We start from the raw sequence: 6,372 nt of genomic DNA on the forward strand, positions 1-6,372 counted from the left end.
TTTGTGCATTGTTAGTAGTGTTTCGTATACTGCTTATGCCATGTATTAGGGCTCCTAGTGTTGTTCTTATTTTTTTCTTCCATGATCTTTATCGTTTTAGATTTTATACTTAGGCCTTTGATTCATTTTGAGTTTGTTTCTGTGCATGGTGTGAGGTATGGGTCTTGTTTCATTTTTTTGCAGATGGATATCCAGTTGTGCCAGGACCATTTGTTAGAGACTGTCTTTTCCCTAATTAATGGACTTTGGGCCTTTGTCAAATATCAACTGCTCATATGTGGATGGATTTATGTCTGGATTCTCAATTCTGTTCCATTGGTCTATGCAGCTGTTGTTATATGAGTACCAGGCTGTTTTGACTACTGTGGCAGTACGATAGGTTCTAAAATCAGGTAGTGTGAGGCCTTCCACTTTGTTCTTCTTTTTTAGTAATGCTTTACTTATCCATGGCCTCTTCCCTTTCCATGTGAAGTCGGTGATTTGTTTCTCCATCTCATTGGAATTTGGATTGGAATTGCATTGTATCTGTAGATCGCTTTGGGTAGAATAGACATTTTCACAATGTTGAGTCTCTCTATCCATGAGCAAGGTATGTTTTTCCACTTATGTTGGTCTCTTTTGGTTTCTTGAAATAGTGTCTTGTAGTTTTCTTTGTATAGGTCTTTTACGGCTCTGGTTAGGTTTATTCCTAAGTATTTTATCTTCTTGGGGGCTACTATAAATGGTAGTGATTTTGCGATTTCCTCTTGGACTTTCTCTTTGTTGGTATACAGGAATTCAACTGATTTTTGTTCCATAGTGTTTTCAAAGGCTGATTTTTTTTTTTTGGAAGTAGATTGCCAGGCCTTTCTTCTGAGCCAGCTTTGGACGAACTCGAACCTCCAACCTTCTGGGTAGCTGCCAAGCACATTAACCAAAGTTTGTACTACCTGAGGATTCCAACACCTTGTTGTTGTCTTTTGCTGTCAAGTCGATTCTGACTCATGACAACCTCATGCGTTACAGAGAGAACCACCCCATAGGGTTTTCTTGGCTGTAATTTTTACAGAAGCAAATTGCCAGACCTTTTCTTCCTTGGTGCTGCTTGGTGGGTTCGAACCACCAACCTTTTGGTTAACAGCCAAGCACAAACCATTTGTGTCACCCAAGGAACCCGGCACATAACTCATAAAAAAGCAAAAAAGTTGCCATCGAGTTGACTCTTATTCATGATGACCCCATGTGTGTCAGGGTAGAACTGTGCTCCATAGAGTTTTCAATGGCTGATTTTTCTGAAGTAGATGACCAGGCCCTTCTTCCAAAGAGCCTCTGGGTATGCTCAATCCGCCAACCTTTCAGTCAGCAGCTAAACACTTTACCGTTTTCACCTCCCCAGGATTCTCAGCACATAATAGGGACTCCATAAGTATTTACCAAATAAATGAATGAAAGCAGTTACGTTGTAATGGAAAGAATACTGGAAACCTGAGTTTGAATCCTAGAATCTGATTATGAGCAAGCCAGTTTTCTTATCTATAAAAATGACGTTCTTAATCTATCAAAAGTTACAGGTTTGACCCTAATAGCATGAACATGTGCAGGTCCATGTCACGTCCCTATACACGTTTATCTTTCTGAATGGGAGAAACCAATCTGACAAAATATTATAAACACCATGGTTTCTCCACACTCTGAGAATCCAACAGAATAGAGACAGTAATAACTGCTAGAGAAAGAGTAAGTCCCACCAATGCTCTCTCTGCCACAGATGCATGGTGCCAGTGGATGGAACTTTCTAGAGCCTCTATATTACTTGCTCAGCAAAGTGAAGTGATCAGCACAGAGCCTGGCTCACCACCCCCGATAGCCTTTTGCTTTTTGGTCAAGTGAGTCCTGACAATGGCCAGCAAACTGCTTTCCCTGGGTCATTCGACCAGCTCAGATGATGGCCCACAGACGTCAGCCCTGCATTTATCCAGTGGACAATGACTCCGTTCTGCACTGCGGCATTATTCAAAGCCCACTTTAAAACAAACTGGCCTTGAAACACATATGAATGTATTCCTCCTCCCCCAGCCCTGGCTGGAAATTTTAAAAGATACCTCAGCAAAACCAAGCTGGGCTAGAATAAGAAAGGAAGTTTCCTGAACACGAGCCCAAGGCAGGCAGAATCTCAATCAGTGGACTCAAACGCCAGGTGAGTTTTATATTCAGGAGCACAGCACTGGCTTGCAGAGTTCCAGCTAATATGGCTTCTCCCAGACTTGGTCATAAAGGAAGGGAGAGAAGGAGGTGCGACCTGAGATGTTTCATAATGTCCTGTTTAGATAAAAATTTCATCCTCTTGGCCCCTGATAATCTTCTTTCATGCCTAAAGTTTCCAACTTCGAGCTATTTTTAGATAATTGGAGGCACTAAAACTTCCCTGTGAATAGAAGTGGTTGTGGCTGTCATCACCACTACCACCATCATCGTCATCATTAGATATGCTTTGGATTTATATTGCTAGTTACAAAGGGATTTTTTTCCATTTTCTCATTTGACTCTTGCAACTGTGCGGGGGAAAGAAGCAAAGCAAGGACTCTCACATTTACAGACAAGGAAACCAAGGCTCAGAGGGGCTAAATGACTTGCCCAGGATCACCAGCAAACACACATTAGAACCAAAGATTCTTGTGGTTGGGATTGACCCAAAGCTCATTTAGTCCTAGGCTTCTCTTCTACAATATCCTAGACAGACATTACCCAGCTGCTGCTTGGATGCTTCTATCCGTGAGGAGCTTACTTCCTCAGAAGACAACTGCTCCATTCCATTCTGTTGGTGGTTACCCTCATTGTTAGACAGTATTCCTTTATATTATGGAAAGTAAGCCTGCATCCTTGTATTTTACACCCATTACTCCTAGTCTCATCCTCTTTGGCCACATGGAATAGGTTGAGTCCTTCTATATGATAATTGTTTATATATTTGAAGATAATTCCCATGTCTTCCGCTCCCAGGTCTTCTTTTTTAAGCCAAACATTCCCATTTTCTTTAACAATTTCCTAAACTGTTGAGATATCCTCACTAACATTGTCACCCTCCATTAAGTGTGTTCTAAATTATTATCATTCCTTTTTAAAATAGGACCATCAAAAATCAACATGATAGTCTACTTGTTACCATCACCTCCTTGGATCAGGACCCTGTGCTTCTGCGAAGACACCAGAGCCTGCATAAATTCTTTTTTCTAGCTTTCACTTAGGATAATGGGACATAGGGAAGGTAAGGTTCGAAAAGAGAAAATGAAGGATTCATGGAATGTTGCAATGGAGAGATTACTCTGGAGATCTACTTCCTAGAAATATTATGGTGGGAGCCTTGGTGCTAGTTGCTGCTTAAAAGAGCAGAGTCAGAGAGACAAGGAAAAGAGCACCTTAGGCCAGCCCCCTCCACCATATGCCACTTTCTTCGCTCTACCTTGTTCTCCACAGATAGATCCACCAATGTCCCAACTTCAGGAACCTAATTCCCTGACTAAGCTGCTTCAGTCCTCCATCTTGTGGTTGTCAGGGTGACTGAGGACATGTATGGCAGAAATTGCTAGTGGTCCACCAAAACCTGTTCTCTCCTTCCATTAGTTACAGATTAGTAGATGGATATGTGACCACCTAACTAGAGACTACATTTCCCAGGCTTCCTTGTGGGTAGGTATGGCCATGTGACTAAGTTCTCACCAATGGAATATGAGCCACTTCCTGGTCTGGGCCTTGAAAAATTGGGCAGGGCTCCTCCATATTCTCTTCTCCCTCTCTCCTCCCCCACTAGCTGGAATACAGGATGTGGCAGGGACCCAACTTCAACCACATAAATGAGGATAACACCTAAGGCAGTGCTTCTCAAACTTGGCCCAGCACCAGAATCACCTGCAGGGCTTGTTAAAACACTGCTTACTGGGCCTACCCCCAGGGTTTCCGAAGTGGGGCTCAAGAATTGCATTTCTAACAAGCTTCCAGATGCTGCTGCTGCTGCTAGTTCTGCTGCTGGTGCTGCTTGAGAACTTCTGTCTTAGAGGATGATGAAGTAGGAAGATGAATCTGGGTCCCCGAATGACTTTGTGGAGCAGGGTTGCCCCACCAGCCCAGACCAGCCAGACTCTTAAGTAAGAGAGAAATAAACCTCTGTTCTTTAGGGTTGCCAGGTTTAGCAACTTAAAATATAGGCTGCCCAGTTAAATTTGAATTTCAGATAAACAACAAATAATTTTGAATATTGCATGGGATATACTCACGCTAAAAAACTACTTGTTTATCTGAAATTCAAATTTAACTGGGCATTCTGTATTTCATGTAGGAACCTTACTCTGTCTGTTTTAGGCCAGAGTATTTTGGGAGCCCTGGTGTCGCAGCAGTTAAGAGTTCGGGTGCTAACCAAAAATGTTGGCAGTTCGAATGCACCAGACATCCTTGGAAACCCTATGGGCAGTTCTACTGTGTCCTATGTGGTCACTATGAGTCAGAATCTACTCAACAGCAATGGGTTTGAATTGGCTTGGTTTTCTTTGCAACCTCACACTAATCTTTCTCATCTCTAATACAGCGAGGCGACCTGGGCTGACCACTGGGTCTCATACAGAGTCTTTAGCCTCTCGGCTGATTTGATGTCCTCGTAGTGATCATGGGCACCCTTCCTGCAGCTTGTTCTTGTCCTCCCTGTGCTCATTCTCATAACTGGCCTTGTACTTTTCTGTCTGTAACCTATGTCTTGTTCTGGTAACTGCCTAGAAGCCCAGTCTCTGATGGAATAGGAGTCACAGCAATCCCCTAGCACTGCTCGTGGGGTGTTCTAGGCCAGGCCCACTCCCCAACTCTCTTCCCATGTTATTGTTTACACTGTGTCTCCCTTATTAGACAGTGACCATTCTGAGGGTAGAGGCTGTGTTTTTTGATCTCTGTCTCTGTAGGGGCCACCACAGGGCCTAGGACAGGATAAGTAACCAATTTGTTAAGTAACCAAGTGCTGCATGTGCCCAACAGGACTCCTGCTGACATGCTGGGAACTCCAGGTTTAATAGGATGGTTGACTTGCATTCAGACTCCATGGGCAGATAGAGCTCCTTGCCATGCCCCTGACACAGCCATTGGTATGCTGAGCTGGGAGGCCGCTGTGGAGGAACTGAGTAAGGAGCAGAGGAGCCTCCTTTGATGAAAATGGCCAAGACCCCAGCCACTCCCCTTTAGAGTAACTCAGACCAGGTGGCAGGAAATGGTAATGCGGCCCCTACAATAGAGTTCTCCAGGAGGGTGTGTAGAGATGGGATCAATAAGTTGATTGCAACAAGGGCCAGAGTTCAAAGGGTAATGAAAGACCAGGCTCCACGAGACAACTGTCCCAGTTAAGCTGAAGAGGGTTTGTTGTTTTTGTTATTAGCTGCTGTCCAGTAAGCCCCTGACTCATAGTGACTCCAGTGCACAAAGAAATGAAATGCTGCCCAGTCCTGTGTCATCCCCCAATCAGCTGCAGATTGACCATTGTGATCCACAGGGTTTTCTTTGGCTGGTTTTTGGAAGTAGATCACCAGGCCTTTCCTGCTAGTCTGTTTTGGTCTGGAAGCTCCTCCGAAGACTGTGCAGCATCATAGCAACATGCAAGCCTCCACTGAAGTCTAGTTGGTGGCTGTGCATAAGGTGCCCTGGCCAGGAACCAAATCTTTGTCTCCTGCATAGCAGGCAAAAATTCTACCACTGTTCATACTCCAGGGGCCGGAGAAGAGGCTGTGAAGAACCAGAGCCTTGGGAGCCCAGACCAGACCTGCATGTAACTCTGCAGGAAGGAGTGTCCAGCTTTATTCACAGAGGAGCTGCAGTGGTCTGGGTGGGACCCACCACAGCCCAGAGCCAGGACCCAGAGCCACTGCATCCCCAACAGCATTGTGGGTACTGCCCACCTCGAGGAGCTACCTGAGCTCGTTTATGGGTTTAAGGAGAGAATGGACAGGACTGAACTTTACCCTTGGGTTCGTGGAGGCACCTTTGAGACACTCCTGAACCTACTGGTGTGGGGGACCCAGAGGAAAGACTGGGCCTCTTGCTGAGCTGGGCATGGAGATGCATGAGCTGCACTTTGGGACCCTCCTCTGGAGTGATGTTATTTGCACCCTGAGCCTATGAAGCAGGACAATGCCAATGAATCAAGGCTTTGTTCCTTCCAAGTCTTTGAAGCCGGGCTCTGCTCATCTCATGGGACCTCTGGGATTCCATCTTGGACTTGTGGTGCTGGTCACCCATGAGCTGGGAGGGGAGGCTACTGGACCTCTGTCCAACCAGCAGAGCCTCAGCTGTCAGCCCCTACTCTGTCCAGCTGGGATGGCCAATGCCCATCTGGCTGCAGCCCACTGTCCTGGCCAGCTGGGA

The sequence above is a fragment of the Loxodonta africana genome, chromosome 10, assembly GCF_030014295.1.
Source record: "Loxodonta africana isolate mLoxAfr1 chromosome 10, mLoxAfr1.hap2, whole genome shotgun sequence".
NCBI lineage: Eukaryota > Metazoa > Chordata > Mammalia > Proboscidea > Elephantidae > Loxodonta > Loxodonta africana.